Below are 18524 nucleotides of genomic sequence, written 5' to 3'. Positions count from 1 at the left end.
AAGTGTCACAGTGTTGGCAGACCATGAGCTATGGTTGTTAACACATTGCTTATAACCAGCTGACATTCAGGGTTGGATTTTAAGAGTGCGCCGCCGAACTCGGTTGTGAGGTAAAAAATGGCAGTCTGCACATGCGGGCTGCATGCCAAAGAGGCGCCGTGATCTTAAGCACGGCGTCTCACTTAAATAGCCGGGGCAGCCCGCCACCACCCCTCCCAACAATCTTGTCGAGGGGTGGGTTGCTCCTTACCCAGCAATGGCGTCAGCTGGCTGTGTGCAAGTGGTGCCATTTTTAAAGGGCAACAAGCCGTGTGCCCAATTTAAATTTTTAAAGACGACCCCCACCCCCCACAATTAAATAACTTTCCAATGCCCCTTTCCCACCTCCCAATAACTATTTAACCTTCCGCCCAAAACACTTATCTTCAACATCTGACCTTCTCCCCTCCCCCCCAAACTACACAAAATTTAAGGTTCAACCTTTCCCACCATTCCCTACACCCATAACGTGTATTTGACCCCCTCAACACCCTCTCTTTTCCCCCCCACCCCCCACTGAAACTTGCCTCGTCCCCTGTTCCCACCAGTGTGGCGCCTTGTTTCCCCGGATGGGATTCTGAAGGCATGGGAGCTGAGCGGAGTGCAGCGGCCCTGCGGGAAGAATCACTGACCGAGGAGAGGATAAATAGAGGCCAAGGATCGCGGCCTGGTTACTTACCTTCCAGGAGCCGTGCGAAGTGGAGCGGACCTGTGGGAAGAATCACCAACCGAGAAAAGGATAAACACAGACACAGTCAACGCACACTGAGTGTTTGAGAAAATCAAGTGACATCACAGGAAAGCTGCTAGATGATTGGCTGGTGAGTAACTGCTGTTAGAGAATCGCTCTAAATAGCTGACTTAGTAACTAAGGTAAGAAAGCTCTACAGTTTATTTTCATATATAGTTAGTGTTTTTTCAGGGAGTTCTGTAGTAACGAGGACCAGGCAAGAAGGGCCCTAGAGTAATTGATATTAAGCATCTTCTAAAAGGTTTAATTTAAAGGGTTAAGTCATGGTAGGAGAGCTCAATGCCTTGGTGTGCTCCTCGTGCTCTATGTGGGAAGCCGGGAACAATTCCAGTCCCCTGGACCAGCATGTGTGCAGGAAGTATCTCCAGCTACAGCTTCTGGAAGCCCGGGTTTCAGTGCTGGAGCGGCGGCTGGGGACACTGTGGAGCATCCGCAAGGCGGAGATATCGTGGATAGCACGTAGAGAGGTTGTCACACCGCAGGCTCAGACTCCACAGGCAGGAAGGGAATGGGTGACCACCAGGCAGTGCAGGAATCTCCTGTGGCTATTCCCCTGCAAAACAGATATACTGCTTTGGATACTGCTGGGGGGAATGGCCTTAGGGGAAAGCAGCAACAGCCAATTCGTTGCACCACAGTTGGCTCTGCTGCACAAGGGAGGAATAAAAAGTGTGGGAATGCAATAATTATAGGGGATTCAATTGTAAAGGGAATAGATCGGCATTTCTGTGGCTGCAAACAAGACTCCAGGATGGTATGTTGCCTCCCTGATGCTAGGGTCAAGAATATCTGAGCGGTCACAGGACATTCTGAAAGGGGAGGGCGAACAGCCAGTGGTCATGGTACACATTGGTACAAACGACGTAGGTAAAAAAAAAAGGATGAGGTCCTAAAAGTAGTATATAGGTAGTTAGGAAGTAAGTTGAAAAGTCGGACCTCAAAGATAGGGATCTCAGGATTACTACCAGTGCCACATGCTAGTCAGAGTAGAAATAGCAGGATATATTGGATGAATATGTGGCTGAAGAGATGGTGTGAGGGGGAGGGTTTTAGATTCCTGGGACATTGGGACCCGTTCGGGGGGAGGCGGGACCAGTACAAATTGGACGGTTTATACCTGTGCAGGACCAGGAATGATGTCCTAGGGGGAGCGTTTGCTAGAGTGGTTGGGGACGGTTAAAACTAAAATGGCAGGGGGATGGGAACTTTTGCAAGGAGTCAGAGGGGGATCAAAGACAAGAACAAAAGACAGTAAGGGGAAGAAGAAAAGTGATAGGCAGAGAAATCAAGGGCCAGAATCAAACAGGGCTATAGTGAGAAATAGTGGGAAGGGGACAAGTAATGTTAAAAAGACAAACCTCAAGGTTTTGTGCCTTAACGCACAGAGCATTCACAATAAAGTGGATGAATTAATAGCGCAAATAGATGTAAACGGGTGTGATATAGCAGGATTACGGAGACATGGCTGCAGGGTGACCAGGGACGGAAAATGAACATCCGGGGTATTCAGTATTTAGGAAGGACAGACAAAAAGTAAAAGGCAATGGAGTTGAAATACTGGTTAAAGAGGAAATTAACCTAATAGTGAGGAAGGATATTAGCTCTGATGTGGAATCTGTATGGGTAGAGCTGGGAAACACTAAGGGGCAAAAAACATTAGTGGGGGTTGTACACAGACCCCCAAACTGTAGTGATGTTGGGAATGGCATTAAAGAAGAAATTAGAGACGCATGCGATAAAGGAACATCTGTAATTATGGATGACGTTCATCTGCATATAGATTGGGCAAATCAAATTAGTCACAATACCGCAGAGGAGGAATTCATGGCGTGTATACGGGATGGTTTTCTGGACCAATACGTTGAACCAACCAGAGAACAGGCCATCCTAGACTGGGTATTGCGCAATGAGAGAGGAATAATTGACAATATAGTTGTGCGGGATCCCTTGAGGATGAGCGACCATATGATAGAATTCTTCAAGATGGAGAGTGCTGTAGTTGATTCTGAAGCTAGGGTCCTGAATCTTAATAAAGGAAACTACGAAGGTATGAGGCGCGAGTTGGTTATGATGGATTGGGAAACATTACGTAAAGGGATGACAGTGGATAGGCAATGGCAAACATTCAAAGACCACGTGGATGAACTGCAACAATTGTTTATTCCTGTCTGGCGCAAAAGTAAAATGAGAAAGGTAGCCAAACCATGGCTTACAAGGGAAATTAGAGATAGCATTAGATCCAAAGAAGAGGCATACAAATTTGCCAAAAAAAAACAACAGACCTGAGGATTGGGAGCAGTTTAGATTTCAGCAAAAGGAGGACCAAAGGATTGATTAAGAAGGGGAAAATAGAGTACAAGAGCAAGCTTGCGGGGAACATAAAAACTGACTGTAAAAGTTTCCATAGGTATGTGAAGAGAAAAAGACTGGTGAAGACAAATGTATGTCTCTTACAGTCAGAAACAGGGGAATTTATTATGGGGAACAAAGAAATGGTTGATCAAAATGCATACTTTGGTTCTGTCTTCACAAAAGGAGGACACAAATATCATACCAGAAATGTTGGGGAACACAGGGTTTAGTGAGAGGGAGGAACTGAAGGAAATCAGTATTAGTAGAGAAACGGTGTTCGGGAAATTGCTGGGATTGAAGGCCGATAAATCCCCAGGGCCTGATAATCTACATCCCAGAGTACTTGAGGAAGTGGCCCTAGAAATAATGGATGCATTGGTGGTCATCTTCCAAGATTCTATAGACTCTGGGACAGTTCCTACAGATTGCAGGGTAACTAATGCAACCCCACTATTTAAAAAGGGAGGTAGAGAGAAAGCAGGGAATTATAGACCAGTCAGCCTGACGTCGGTTGTGGGGAAAATTCTAGAGGCCATTATCAAAGATTTTATAGCAAAGCACTTGGAGAACAGTGGTAGAATCGGACAGTCAGCATGGATTTACAAAAGGGAAATCATACTTGACAAATCAACTAGAATTCTTCGAAGATGTAACTAGTAGAGTTGATGAGGGGGAGCCAGTGGATGTGGTTTATTTGGACTTTCAGAAGGCTTTTGACAAACTCCCACATAAGAGATCAGCGTGTAAAATTAAAGCGCATGGGATTGGGGGTAGTGCATTGCGATGGATAGAAAATTGGTTGGCAGACAGGAAACAAAGTAGGAATAAACGGGTCTTTTTCTGAATGGCAGGCAGTGACTAGTGGGGATCGGTGCTAGGGCCCCAACTATCCACAAGATGAGAGAACTAAATGGAATATCTCCAAATTTGTATATGACACAAAACTGGGTGAGAGGGTGAGTTGTGAGGAGGATGCAGAGAGGCTTCAGGGTGGTTTGGACAAGTTAAGTGAGTAGGCAAATGCATGGCAGATGCAATATAATGTGGATAAATGTGAGGTGATCCACTTTGGTAGCAAAAACAGGAAGGCAGATTATCTGAACAGCTACAAACAGAGGGGAATATGCAATGAGACCTGGAAGTTCTCGAACACCAGTCGCTGAAGGTAAGCATGCAGCTGCAGCAGGCGGTAAAAAAGGCAAATGGTATGCTGGCCTTCATAGTGAATGGATTCGAGTACAGGAGCAGGGATGTCTTGATGCAATTATACAGGGCCTTGGTGAGGCCACACCTGGAATATTGTGTGCAGTTTTGGTCTCCTTATCTGAGGAAGGATGTTCTTGCTATAGAGGGAGTGCAGCGAAGGTTTACCAGACTGATTCCTGGAATGGCGGAACTGACGTATGAGGAGAGATTGAGTCAGTTGGAATTATATTCGCTGGAGTTCAGAAGAGTGAGGAGGGGGATCTCATAGAAACCTATAAAATTCTAACAGGACTTGAGAGGGTAGATGCAGGAAGGATATTCCCAATGGTGGGGAAGTCCAGAACCCAGGGGCCATAATCTAAGGATACGGGGTAAAGCTTTCAGGACTGAGATAAGGAGAAATTTCTTCACCCATAGAGTGGTGAGCCTGTGGAATTCGTTACCACAGAAAGCAGTTGAGGCCAAAACATTGTATGTTTTCAAGAAGAAATTAGATATAGCTCTTGGGGCGAAAGGGATCAAAGGATATTTTTGGGGGGGGATGAAGCAGGAGCAGGTTACTGATTTGGATGATCAGCCATGATCATAATGAATGGCAGAGCAGGCTTGAAGGGCTGAATGGCCTGCTCCTATTTTCTATGTTTTTATGAGTGCCAGCGACTGCGCTGAAGATTGCGGCAGGCCAAGATCGCCGTTGTCTATTTAAAATGTATTAACTTTATTCATTTGAATATTTAAATTGTGGTTCTGGCCACGGAACCTTACCGCCACCGGAAGGATCAGGCCAGGCCCTCCCAGCTTCGAGGTCGGTGGCGGGCCTCATCTGGAGCCGTCTTTAGGACCCCCACCTGCCACAGAACCCGATGCCTGGGGGAGAACAAAATCCAGCCCTCAGTTACATGGTGCAGAAAACAATGAGCTGAAAGTCAAGGGAAAGCTGCAAGATTGGAATAGAAACCCTGTACGTTCTCAAAAACCAAGAATTTTCTCTGTTAAACAGAATAGCATGCTTAGACCTATACCTAATTAAAAAAGTGGATGAAATCAAACAGCCAGAAACAAAAGTCACTTTCAAGCAGACTTGACAAAACTATTTTCAGGTCTAGGAGGACTGAAGACAGAGTATAGCTTAACATTAAAGGTATGTATCTTTACACCGAGAGATACCACACCTATTGATGAACCAAGTTCAACATCAGCTGAAAGAGATGATCTGTGTGGACTTAATGCAGCTTAACAAAGCCGTGGCGAGGGAAATCCATCCGACATCTTCGGCGGACAAAACCCTAGAAAAACTATCCAAAGGCATAATAGAAACGTTGCAATTTTACAGCAGAGGAGGCCGCCACTTGGCCCATCAGGTCTGTGCCAGCCAAAAAACAAGCCTAATCCTACTTTCCAGCATTTGGTCTGTAACCCTGTAAGTTACGGCACTTCAGATGCACATCCAGACACCTTTTAAATGAGTTGGGGGTTTCTGCCTCTCCCACCCATTCAGGCAGTGAGTTCCAGACCCAAAATCACCCTCTGGGTCAAAAGGGTTTTCCTCCTCTCTCTTCTAATCCTTCTACCAATCACTTTAATTCTATCCCGAGTCACTGACCTCAGCTAAAGTAAATAGACCCCCCCCATCCACTCTATCCAGGCCCCTCTCAATTTTGTACCTCAATCTCCTCTGTTCCAAGGAGAACAACCCCAGTCTATCCAATTTTTATCTAAGTATTTTTGATAAGGTCCCACATGGGAGATTGATCAAGAAGCTAAGAGCTCATGGGATCCAAGGCAATTTGGCAAATTGGATCCAAAATTGGCTTAGTAGCAGTAGGCAGAGGGTGATGGTCAAGGGTTGTTTTTGCGAGCGGATGTCTGTGACCAGTGGTGTATCACAGGGATCGGTGCTGGGACTCTTGCTGTTTGTGGTGTACATTTATGATTTAGACACGAATATAGGAGGTATGATCAGTAAGTTTGCAGATGACATGAGAATTGGTGGTGCCGTAAATAGTGAGGAGGAAAGCCTTAGATTACAGGACGATATAGATGGGCTGGGAAGATGGGCGGAGTAGTGACAAATGGAATTTAATCCTGAAAAGTGTGAGGTGATGCATTTTGTGAGGATTAATAAGGCAAGGGAATATACAATGGATGGTAGGACCCTAGGAAGTATAGAGGGACCTTGGTGTACTTGTCCACAGATCATTGAATGCAGCAGCACAGGTAGATAAGGTGGTTAGGAAGGCATATGGGGTATTAATATTCTATGCCTCAGTTAATAAAGGCAAGAGCAGGGAGGTTATGATGGAGCTCTAGAAAATGCTAGTTAGGCCACAGCTGGAGTACTGTGTACAGTTCTGGTCACCACACTATAGGAAGGCTGAGATTGCACTGGAGAGGGTGCAGAGATTCACCAGGATGTTGCCTGGACTGGAGTATTTCAGCTATGACGAGAGACTTGATAGGCTAGGGTTGTTCTCCTTAGAGCAGAGAAGGCTGAGCAGAATTATGAGGGGCATTGATTGGTTAGATAGGAAGAAACTTTTTTCATTAGTGGAGGTGCCAATAACCAGGGGGCATAGATTTAAGGTAAGGGGCAGCAGGTTTAGAGGGGATTTGAGGAAATATTTTTTCACCCAGAGAGTGGTTGGAACACACTACCTGAAGGGGTGGCAGAGGCAGGAACCCTCAAGTATTTTGATGAGCACTTGAAACTAAAGGCCTGTTCGGGTCTGCAAAACAAAAAACCTGACCCGAGCCCGACAGACCAAATCCAAACCAAGTCCGACCCGGCACAAGTCCTTCCATTTTTTTCCCACGCCCGACCCAACCATCAGTTAACTTACCTTCCGTTTTTCACTTTGTTGCTGATCTGCACAAGCTTACAATAACTAACAAAACCATCTTTCTAGTCCAAAAATTAAACTAACATTGGAGCCACTTACCTGTTATAGAGTGCATTCGACCAGACCCGAATGCCGGGCCCGGAAGTGCAACCCATCCCGACCCATGTCGTCAGGTTGGGTAACCAGCCTTTACTTGAAATGCCATAGCATACAAAGCTCCGGGCCAAGTGCTGGAAAATGGGATTACAATAGATAGGTGCTTGTCCGGCACAGACACAATGGGCTGAAGGGCCTGTTTCTGTGCTATATAACTATGATTAATAGTTTCTCATAGCTGCATTTTTCCAGTCCCGGCAACATCCTTGTAAATCTCTTCTGTACCCTCTCTAGTGCAATTACATCCGTTCTGTGATGAGGTGAGCAGAACTGCAACTCTGCTCAAGTTGTGGCCTAACTAATGATTTATACAGTTCCATCATAACCTCCCTGCTCTTATATTCTATACCTTGGATAATAAAGGAAAGGATTCCATATGCCTTAACCACCTTATCAACTGTGGACATTCACTACAAGGTTCTCACTTCCTCTACACCTCTCAGTATTCTCCCAATAACTGTGTATCCCTTTGCCTTGTTTGACCTTACCTTCCGGGAGAGGAGCAGACCTGCGCAAAGGACACTGAGCAAGGTGCGGATAAATACAGCCCGAGGATCACGGCCTAGAGCACCTACCTTCCAGGAGAGCAGTCCAGGCGCACTGGAGTTTGAAAACCAAGTGAGCAGTGATGTCACAGGAAAGCTGCAAGGTGATTGGTTAAGTAACTGCTGTTAGGGAATAACTCTAAATAGCTGCGTTAGTACATTACTGTTAGGGTGGGTGTATAATAGGGTGCCTAAATCATAAGGAACGAGTGAGCAGCTGTTTTTTTGAGTAAGGTTTATTTTAACTAGTGAACTGTATTGATTTTTAGTAGGATTTATCAGTACTAGTAAGGTTTTATTAATTCTAAGCTGTTGTAGTGTTGGCAAGGTTTTTTTTTTAAAAAAGCAGTAGCAATGGGTCAACTAATAAATAAAGGAATAGCAGAGTTGCTTCAACCTCGAAAGTGCACCTCCTGTGCTATGTGGGAGTTTCAGGATGCTTCCCATATCCTGGAGAACCATTTGTGCAGTAAGTGTTGTCAACTGAAGCCGCTTGAGCTCTAGGTTTTGGAACTTGAGCAGCAGCTGGCGACACTGCGGTGCATTCATGAGAATCAGAGCTATGTGGGTAGCGCGTTTATAGATGTGGTCACCCCACAGCTTAAGTGTATGCAGGGAAAGAGGGAATGGGTGACCAGACAGTCAAAGAAAAAATCAGGCAGGTAGTGGAGACCCCCGAGTGCATCTCACTCTCCACCAGGTATTCAGTCCTAAATACGGAGGAAAGTGATGCTTCACCTGTGGAGTGCAGCCAGAGCCAAGTCCATGGCACCACGGGTGGCTCAGCTGCACAGGGGGTACAGGGAAGAATGGAAGGGCCAGAGTGATAGGTGACTGAACAGTCAGGGGAACAGACAGGCGTTTCTGTGGCTGCAGACGTGAATCGAAGATGGTGTGTTGCCTCCCTGGTACCAGGGTGAAGGATATTACTGAGTGGCTGCAGAGCATCCTGAAGGGGGAGGGTGAACAGCCAGCAGTCATGGTCCACATCTGAACCAACGACATAGATGGAAAGAGGGACGTGGTCTTGCAGTCAGAATTTAGGGAGCTAGGTAAGAAATTAGCAAGAAGGACTTCAAAAGTAGTAATCTGCAGATTACTCCCCGTGTCATACGCAAGTGAGTATAGAAATTGAAGGATAACACAGATGAATGTGTTGCTGGAAAGACAGTGCAGGAGGGAGGGCTTTGGATTCCTGGGACAGGCTCAGGGGGAGATGGGACCTGTACTGACTGGACAGGTTGCACCTGAACAGAGTCGGGACTGAGTGCCTTGTGGGATGTTTGCTAGCGTTGTTGGGGAGAATAGGGACCTAAGGATAGACTCAGCTGTGACAAAATCAGAAATTAAAATGGAAGGCCGAAAATTAATGGAGTCTGGAAGACAGGAAACGAGGGTTAGAAAATAGAGTTTGGCAGTGCTCAAGGGTATCTATTTCAATGCAAGGAGTATAGCTAATAAAGCAAATGAGCTGAGGCACAGATAGACACTTTGCAGTATGACATCATAACTATTACAGAAACATGGCTTAAAAAAGGACAGGAATGGCAGCTCAACATTCCTGGTTACAGGGTTTTCAGACGCGATAGGGAGGGGGTTAAAGAAAGGAGGGGGAGTGGCAATTTTGGTCAAGAAAATTATTACGGCTGTGAGGAGGAATGATATGTTGGAAGGTTCAACAAATGATGCCCATATGGATTGAGCTAACAAAAAAAATGGGGCAATCACACTGCTCAGAGTGTACTATAGACCCCCAAATAGAGGGAGATAGAAGAGCAGATATGTAAGCAAATCTGAGAAGTGCAAGAACAATAGGGCAGTAATAGTAGGGGATTTTAATTACCCCGATATGAACTGGGATAATTTTAGTGTGAAAGGAATTGAGGGAGCAGAATTCTTGAGGTGCATTCAGGAGAACTTTTTTGCCCAGTATGTGACAAGTCCAACAAGACAGGGCACAGATTTAGACTTCGTTTGAAGAAATGAAGACGGGCAGGTGGAAGGAATGGCATTGGGAGAGCATTTTGGTGGTATTCAGTCAGTTTTAACAATTAAGAAAAGGACAAAGATAGAACAGGAGTTAGAGTTCTCAATTGAGGCAAGGCCAATTTTACTAAACTGAGGAGTGATTTAGCAAAAGTGGACTGGAAACAGCTACTTGTTCAGTTTAGTTTAGAGATACAGCACTGAAACAGGCCCTTCGGCCCACCGAGTCTGTGCCGACCATTAACCACCCAGTTATACGAATCCTGCACTAATCCCATATTCCTGTCACATCCCCAACTGTCCCTATATATTTCCCTACCACCTACCTATACTAGGGGCAATCTATAATGGCCAATTAACCTATCAACCTGCAAGTCTTTGGCATGTGGGAGGAAACCGGAGCACCTGGAGGAAACCCACGCAGACACAGCGAGAACTTGCAAACTCCGCACAGGCAGTACCCAGAATCGAACCCGGGTCCCTGGAGCTGTGAGGCTGCGGTGCTAACCACTGCGCCACCCTAAAGTGAAAGTGAATCAGTGTCAGAACAGTGGGGGGCATTCAAAGGGGAGATTCAAGGGGTGCAGGGTAAACACGTTCGTGCAGGGTAAACACGTTCCCACAAGGAAAAAGGGCGAGGCGGCCAAATCTTGAGCCCCATGGACATCAAGAAACCTACAAGGTAAGATAAGGCAGAAAAGGAAAGCTTATGTCTGACTCCAAGAATTCAATACTACAGAAAGCAGAGAGGAGTATAGAAAGTGGAAGGGTGAAATCAAAAAGGAAATTAGGAAAGCAAAGAGGGAGAATGAAAGAATATTGGCAAGCAAACTCAAGGTGAACCCAAAGATGTTTTATCAATATATTAAGAGTAAGAGGATAACTAAGGAAAGAGTAGGGCCCATAAAAGACCAAAGAAGAAACCTATGTGGAGGAGTGGAAGATTGATATGGTTCTTGAGGGCGGCACAGTGGCGCAGTGGTTAGCACCGCAGCCTCACAGCTCCAGCGACCCGGGTTCAATTCTGGATACTGCCTGTGTAGAGTTTGCAAGTTCTCCCTGTGTCTGCATGGGTTTCCTCCCACAGCCAAAAGACTTGCAGGTTGATAGGTAAATTGGCCATTATAAATTGCCCCTAGCATAAGTAGATGGTAGGGGAATATAGGGACAGGTGAGGATGTGGTAGGAATATGGTATTCGTGTAGGATTAGTATAAATGGGTGGTTAATGGTCGGCACAGACTCGGTGGGCCGAAGGGCCTGTTTCAGTGCTGTATCTCTAAATCAAAAAATCAAATTAATGAATACTTTGCGAGAGGATCTGGATCGGCGCAGGCTTGGAGGGCCGAAGGGCCTGTTCCTGTGCTGTAATTATCTTTGTTCTTTGTTTAGAAAGGATGTAATTGCACTAGAGAGGGTACAGAGGAGATTTACGAGGATATTGCCAGGACTGGAAAAATACAGCTATGAGGAAAGATTGGATAGGCTGGGGTTATTTTATTTTATTTTTTTATTTTTATTTTATTTTAGAGATACAGCACTGAAACAGGCCCTTCGGCCCACCGAGTCTGTGCCGACCATTAACGACCCATTTATACTAATCCTACACTAATCCCATATTCCTACCACATCCTCACCTGTCCCTATATTCCCCTACCTATACTAATGACAATTTATATAACGGCCAATTCACCTATCAACCTGCAAGTCTTTTGGCTGTGGGAGGAAACCGGAGGACCCGGAGGAAACCCACGCAGACACAGGGAGAACTTGCAAACTCCACACAGGCAGTACCCAGAATTGAACCCGGGTCGCTGGAGCTGTGAGGCTGCGGTGCTAACCACTGCACCGCCCCAGGTTGTTCTCCTGGAACAGAGAAGGCTGCGGGGAGATGTACAAAATTTAGAGGGGCCTGGATGGAGAGTGGAGGTGGATCATTTTTTGGCCACCACAGCCACGATGAGCCACGTGGCCTCTTTCTGTGCCTTAAACTCTCTGATTCTATGCATCACCTCACTTTTCCCAATTGAATTCCATTTTACACTTGTCTGCCCACCTGACCAGTCCATTGATATCTTCCTGCAGTCTACAGCAAACCTCTTCACTATCACTCAGCCAATTCTGGTGTCGTCTGCAAACGTCTTGATCATGCTCCTACATTTACGTAAAAATCGTTAATATATAGCACAAAAAGCAGGGGACCTAGTACTGAGCCCTGCAGAGCCCCACAGGAAACAGCCTTCCTGGCGCAAAGACACCCATCAACAACTACCCTTTGTTTTCTGCTACCAAGCCAATAATGTATCCAGCTTGCTATATTCCAGTGTTCTCATTTTTTGAAACCAGTTTGCCATGTGGGACCTAGTCAAAAACCTTGCTAAAATCCATGTAGACCATATCAACTGCACTACCCTCATCAATGCCCTTTAGGGAAGGAAATCTGCCATCCTTACTTGGCCAACATGTGACTCCAGACCCACAGCAATGTGGATGACTCTTAAATGCCCTCTGAAATGGCCTAGCAAGCCACTCAGTTGTATCAAACTGTCCAAAAAAAATGAAAAACGGACAGACCACCCGACATCGACCAAGGCATCGATAATGGCAAACCCAGCCCTGCCAACCCTGCAAAGACCTCCTGACTAACTTCTGGGGGCTTGTGCCAAAATTGGGAGAGCTGTCCCACAGACTAGTCAAGCAATAGCCTAACAGTCATACTCACGGAATCATACCTTGCAGACAAGGTCCCTGACACCACCATCCCTGGGCACATCCTATCCCACTGGCAGGACAGACACACCAGAGGTATACAGTCGGGACGGCGTTGCCCTGTGAGTCCTCAACATTGACTCCGGATCCCATGAAGACTCATGGTATCAGGTCGAACATGGGCAAGGAAACCACCTGATTATCACCTGCAGTCCCGCCTCGAATGATGAATCAGTGCTTCTCCATGTTGAACACCAATTGGAAGCAGCACTGAGGCTAGGAAGGACACAAAATGTATTCTGGGTGGGGGACTTCAATGCCCATCACCAAGAGTGACTTGGTAGCACCACTACTGAGCCCTAAGGACATAGCTACAAGACTCGGTCTGTGGCAGATGGTGAGGGAACTAACAAGAGGAAAAAATCTACTTGACCTCGTCCTCACCAATCTACCTGTCGCAGATGCATCTGTCCATGACAGTATTGGTAGGTGCGACCTCTGCATAGTCCTTGTGGAGATGAAGTTTCATCTTCACACTGAGAGTACCCACTATCGTGTTGTGTGGCACTACCACCATGCTAAATGGGATAGATTTCGAACAGATCTAGCAACCCAAAACTGGGCATGCATGAGGCACTGTGGGCCATCAGCAAGCAATAGCATAATTAATTCATCTGTAGCCTCATGGCACAGCAGATCCCCCACTCTACCATTACCAATCTGGGGGATCAACCCTGGTTCAAAGAAGAGTGGAGGAGGGCATGACAGGAGCAGCACCAGGAATACTTAAAAATGAAGTGTCAGCCTGGTGAAGCTACAACAGAGGGCTACTTGCATGCCAAACAGCAGCAGCTTGCAACAGACAGGCCTAAATGATCCCACAACCGACAGATCAGATCTAAGCTCTGGAGTCCTGCCACATCTAGTCACGAACGTGGTGGACAATTAAAGAACTGACAGGAGGAGGCGGCTCCACAAATATTCCCATCCTCAATGATGGGGGAAGCCCAGCATACAGTGCAAAAGGCAAGGCTGAAGCATTTGTACACATCTTCATCCAGAAGTGCTGAGTGGATGATCCATATCGGCCTCCTCCTGAGGGCCCCAGAATCACAGATGCCAGTCTTCAGCCACTCCGATTCATTCCACATGATATCAAGGAACGGCTGAAGGCACTGGATACTGCAAAGGCTATGGGCCCTGACAACATTCCGGCAACAGTACTGAAGACTTGTACTCCAGAACTAGCCGCGTCCCTAGACAAGCTGTTATAGTAAAGATACAACACTGGCACCTACTAGACAACGTGGAAAATTGCCCAGGTATCTCCTGTGCACAAAAAGCAGGACAAGTCCAACCCTGCCAATTACCGCCCCATCAGTAAAGTGATGGAAGGGATTGTCAACAGTGCTATCAAGCAGCACTTGCTCAGCAATAACATGCTCACTGATGCTCAGTTTGGATTTCTCTAGGGCCACTCAGCTCCTGACCTTATTACAGCAACAGCTGTGTTCACCATCTACAAGATACACTGCAGCAACTCAAAGCCCCCTTCGATAGCACCTTCCAAACCCCCGACCTCTACCACCTAGAAGGACGAGGGCAGCAGATGCATGCTAACATCACCAGCTGCACGTTCCCCTCCAAGCCACACCATCCTGACTTGGAACTATATCGCCATTCCTTCACTGTTGCTGGGTCAAGATCCTGGAACTCCCTTCCTAACAGCACTGTGGGTGTACCTACACCCAAAGGACTGCAGCGGTTCAAGAAGGCAGCTCACCACCACCTTCGAGGGTAATTAGGATGGGCAACAATTGTTGGCCTAGCCAGCGACACCCATATCCCTCGAACAAAGAGAGAGAGAGAGAGAGAGAGAGAGAGAGAGAGAGAGAGAGAGAGAGAGAGAGATCGAGATCCCCCTCAAAAAAGAAATCAAGTTAGTCAAGCACGATTTTCCCTTAAATTCATGCTGACTATTCTTGATTAACCAGTGCCCAAGTGACAGTTTATCCTGTGTCTCAGAATTGATTCCTATAATTTACCCACTACAGAGTTTAGACTGGCTAGCCTGCAGTTATTTGATCTATCCGTTGCTCGCTTTTTAAACTAAGGTACAATGTTAGTAGTCCTCCAATTCTCCGGCACCACATCTGTATCCAGTGAGGATTGGAAACTGATCAGACCTTCCACTATTTCCTCCCTGGCTTCTTTTAACAGCCTGGGGTACATTTCTTCCGACCCTGGTGATTTATCCACTTAAGGATACAAATCCCCTTAATACCTCCTCTCTCCCCATGTTCATCACATCTAATACTTCACACTCCTCCTCAACTACAATATCTGCATCATCCCCCTCTTTTGTGAAGGCAGACGCAAAGTATTCATTAAGAACCATGCCAATATCTTCCGCCTCTACACATAGGGTACCTTTCTGGTCTTTTATGGGCCCTACTTTTTCCTTAGTTATCCTCTTAATGAATTCATAAAATCTCATTGGGTTCACATTGATTCTGCTTGTCAATATTCTTTCATGACCTCTTTGTTTTCTTAAGTTTCCTGTTTGCTTTCCCCCCTGCGCTTTCTATACTCCTCTCAGCTTTTTGTAGTTTTGAATTCTTGGTGTCGGACATAAGCTTTCCTTTTCTGTGTTATCATACCAAATAAGCTCCTGGACATCCAGGGGGCTCTAGATTTGGCCATCCCACCCTTTATCTTTGTGAGAACATGCTTACTCTGAACCCCTTGAATGCCTTCCACTGCTCGGACACTAATTTACCTTCAAATAGCTGTTTCCAGTTCAATTTCACTAAATCACTCAGTTTAGTAAAATTGGCCTTGCCCCAATTGAGAACTCTAACTCCTGTTCTATCGCTGTCTTTTTCCATAATTATGTTAAAACTGATTGAATTATGATCACTACCAACAAAATGCTTTCCCATTGCCACTCCTTCCACCTGCCCATCTTCATTTACTAAAACTAAGCCTTGAACTGCACCCTCTTATTGGACTTGCTACATACTGGCCAAAAGAGTTCTCCTGAATGCACCTCAAGAATTCTGCGCTCTCAATTCCTTTCACACAAACTATCCCAGTTAATATTGGGGTAAGTAAAATCCTCTATTACTGCCCTAATGTTTTTGCACTTCAGAGATTTGCCTACACGTATGCTCTTCTATCTCACTAAACTCGACATGAATAGTGGCTTATGGCAAGTTCCGTTGGATTACTCAACATTTATCACCATTCGGAAGACTGTGTTTCAATCATTTACCATTCGGTATAACATCTGCATCTGAAATTTGCCAAACGACTATGTCCAACATTCTGCAAGGCCTCAAAGAGAGGATATGTTATATGGACATCATTCCTGGTCCGTGGGGAATCCAAAGAACATGACCAGAGAGTAAAATTGGTTTTAAGTTGTCAAGAAGGGCTGACCACTTAATGATGTGTGAATTCTCCAAAAACATCTATTCGTTTCTTGGGACATATTGCATGTAGCAAGCGCATAACCCACAAAAGACGAGAGCCATTAGTGAATTCCCAATCCCAGCTTCAGTCCAAAATCTCCAAAGATTCCTTGGAATGGCGAATCAGTTGGCAAAATTTTTACCCAATTTGGCACAAGTAATAGAACCACTAAGATAACTCTTAAAAAAGATCAAGTGGTGTTGAAACACACATCAAGAGCAGGCATTTTGAAGAATTAAGTAGATGCTAGTCTTGCCAGATATTAGCACATTACAACCCTTCATTACCAACTACAATTTGAGCAGATGCCTTATCTACAGGGTTGGGGCAGTCCTCTTTCAAGAGCAGCCAAATGGATGTCAAAGACCGATCTATTATGCATCTAGAGCTTTGTCCAAGACAGAGAAGAGGTACGCTGTCATTGGAAAAAGAAGCACTTGCAGTCACGTAGGGCTTGCGAGAAGGTTTTGATGACATTATTGAGGCAGAGCACAAACCCTCGATTTCCTCGCTGGACAAGAAGAAAATTGCAAGCATGCCTCCGAGAATTCAGAGATTGAGATTGATGAGATACACCTACGAGATGGTATGTGTGTTCAGGGAAAGATGCAAGCTTTCCTGATGCGTCAAGAGCAACTGTTGACCATCCTACACAACAGCTTGTTAACTTTGTTGAGCAGAGTGAGTTGTATTCACAGTACATTGTCTCACAATGGCTGGCAAGTACACAAACTTCAAGAAATTCATCACGCTCAAAAGCGGGATGAGGAATGCATTCAGATACACCAGTATTATACACAAGTTTGGCTACAGGAACCTCCTGGTGGGAAGGTAATGGAAATTTTCTTTGAATTGAGGAGGCAATTCACAATTGGAGACAATTTGCTGTTGTGCAACGACAGAGTGGTCATTCCAATTTCTCTATCAGATATCTTGGCAAGAATCCATTAAAGTCACATGGTTCTCTACATGGGTTTTTACCTAACGGAAGGAGTGAATTTTTAAATTCTTCCAGGAGAATGTGTTCCAAGAGTCTCATATGTGGCCTCTACCTTTAGTGCCCGCATCCAACATTCAAAATTAATTTGCTTTACCCTCTCAAATTCTATAGTTCCAACATTTCTGCCTGTATGTTTCAGCAACTAACTCATAAGCAGCGAGAACAGCATTTTTTGCCATCTCAATCTGCAGAAGCCTCCTCAGAGATCATGGCATAAACTTCATGAGCTCTGCTCATCAACCTGCTTTGCATAAGCAGTGTCCAGCTTTCCTTCAGCCACTTCATCTATCTAGCTATCTTTTCAAAATAAATCAAAAATGCCTCTACATCCTTTCCTCAAACTTCGGGAGGGCTTGTACAAATTTAAACAGTTCTCCACTGGGTCCTGGGCTGGAGTCAGATCTTTCCTCACACGAATTTTCCCTGGAGTCAAGGCCACCTTTTTGTCTTAGTTCCAGCTTTTTTAAAAATTCAAATTCCCTTTCTTCTCCCTCTTTGAAATGCTATTTTTCCCCTTTCCTCTCTTTCAAGTTCAAGTTTTTTCATTGTCAATTCTCTTTCCTGATCGAGCTCAAGTTTTTCCATTTATTTCCAAATTCAAGCTGCTTCATCTGCAACTGAATCCTAGTTAATTCCACTAAACTACCATCTGAATTGCCTGGTCCTTCTTTCAATTTCAAATGCTATTACTTCAATTATGTCTGCTTTCTTCGCTCCTGGTTTTAACTCCAATGCCAACTTTTCTGCCAATTCATTTAGCCTAGCCTTGGTTAAGATCTGCAAATCACTCGGATAAATCCTCCCTCCCCAGAAAGGTCGTAGCAACTGACAAATCCATTCCGGTAGCGTAAACCTTACTCTAATGCACAAGAAGCCTTTTTTTTTAAAAAAAGCTTTTCTTTTCAATTATTATTACCCCACTTACAATTGCAGAGTCAGTTTTGGGCTACCCCACACAGAGCCACCAATTATATGTTACAACCGAGGCTTGAGGAGAGCACGGTCTTTCTCTAGTTCCACTTCTTCACAAATCACAACATATATTTAAATGTTTACCCAGTTACCAACATGGTCAATCATATACTCCACTCTTTATCCCAAAATAAAATACACCAATCAGGTTTCTTTAATAAACAAAATCAGATTATAAAACAAGACTTATCTATTGAAGATGCAAAACATTAACAGTTTGAAATATGAATGTAAATAGATTTTCCCTTCTAATATACCCAATACACACACCGTTTAGATAAAAAATAAAGTTTTCTCTGCAGAGATTCACTTTACAAAAAGTCAAAAAAGTACTATGGCCAAATACTTGTTCATTCGTGAAGGAAAAGGAAAAGATATGGAAGGATCTCAGTTGTCCTTTGGTTTGGCGTCCAGGTACACGAAAACTGGTCACTGGGATCTTTTCCGGAGCAGTTCTTTTCAGGCAGCATCAAGAATTAATCTGGCAGGCTTGCC

General features: G+C 45.0%; 1 protein-coding gene across 2 annotated transcripts in view; it reads right to left on the bottom strand.

Annotated features, from left to right (window-relative positions):
* Positions 1-18524, bottom strand: part of LOC137379539 (ras-related protein Rap-1b) — a 92127-nt gene that overhangs the window by 51262 nt on the left and 22341 nt on the right. The window contains exon 1 of one of the 2 annotated variants that reach the window (XM_068050498.1): positions 5114-5132. The exons of the other annotated variant lie outside the window; for it this stretch is intronic. The gene's annotated coding sequence lies outside the window, so the exon portion shown is untranslated. Of the gene's footprint in view, positions 1-5113; positions 5133-18524 lie in introns of those variants that run through there. 2 annotated transcript variants of the gene reach the window in all.

The sequence above is a fragment of the Heterodontus francisci genome, chromosome 18 (assembly GCF_036365525.1).
Source record: "Heterodontus francisci isolate sHetFra1 chromosome 18, sHetFra1.hap1, whole genome shotgun sequence".
In the NCBI taxonomy this organism is placed as follows: Eukaryota; Metazoa; Chordata; class Chondrichthyes; order Heterodontiformes; family Heterodontidae; genus Heterodontus; species Heterodontus francisci.
The sequence above is the reverse complement of the archived record's forward strand: the minus strand, read 5'-3'. Positions and strand labels throughout refer to the sequence as shown.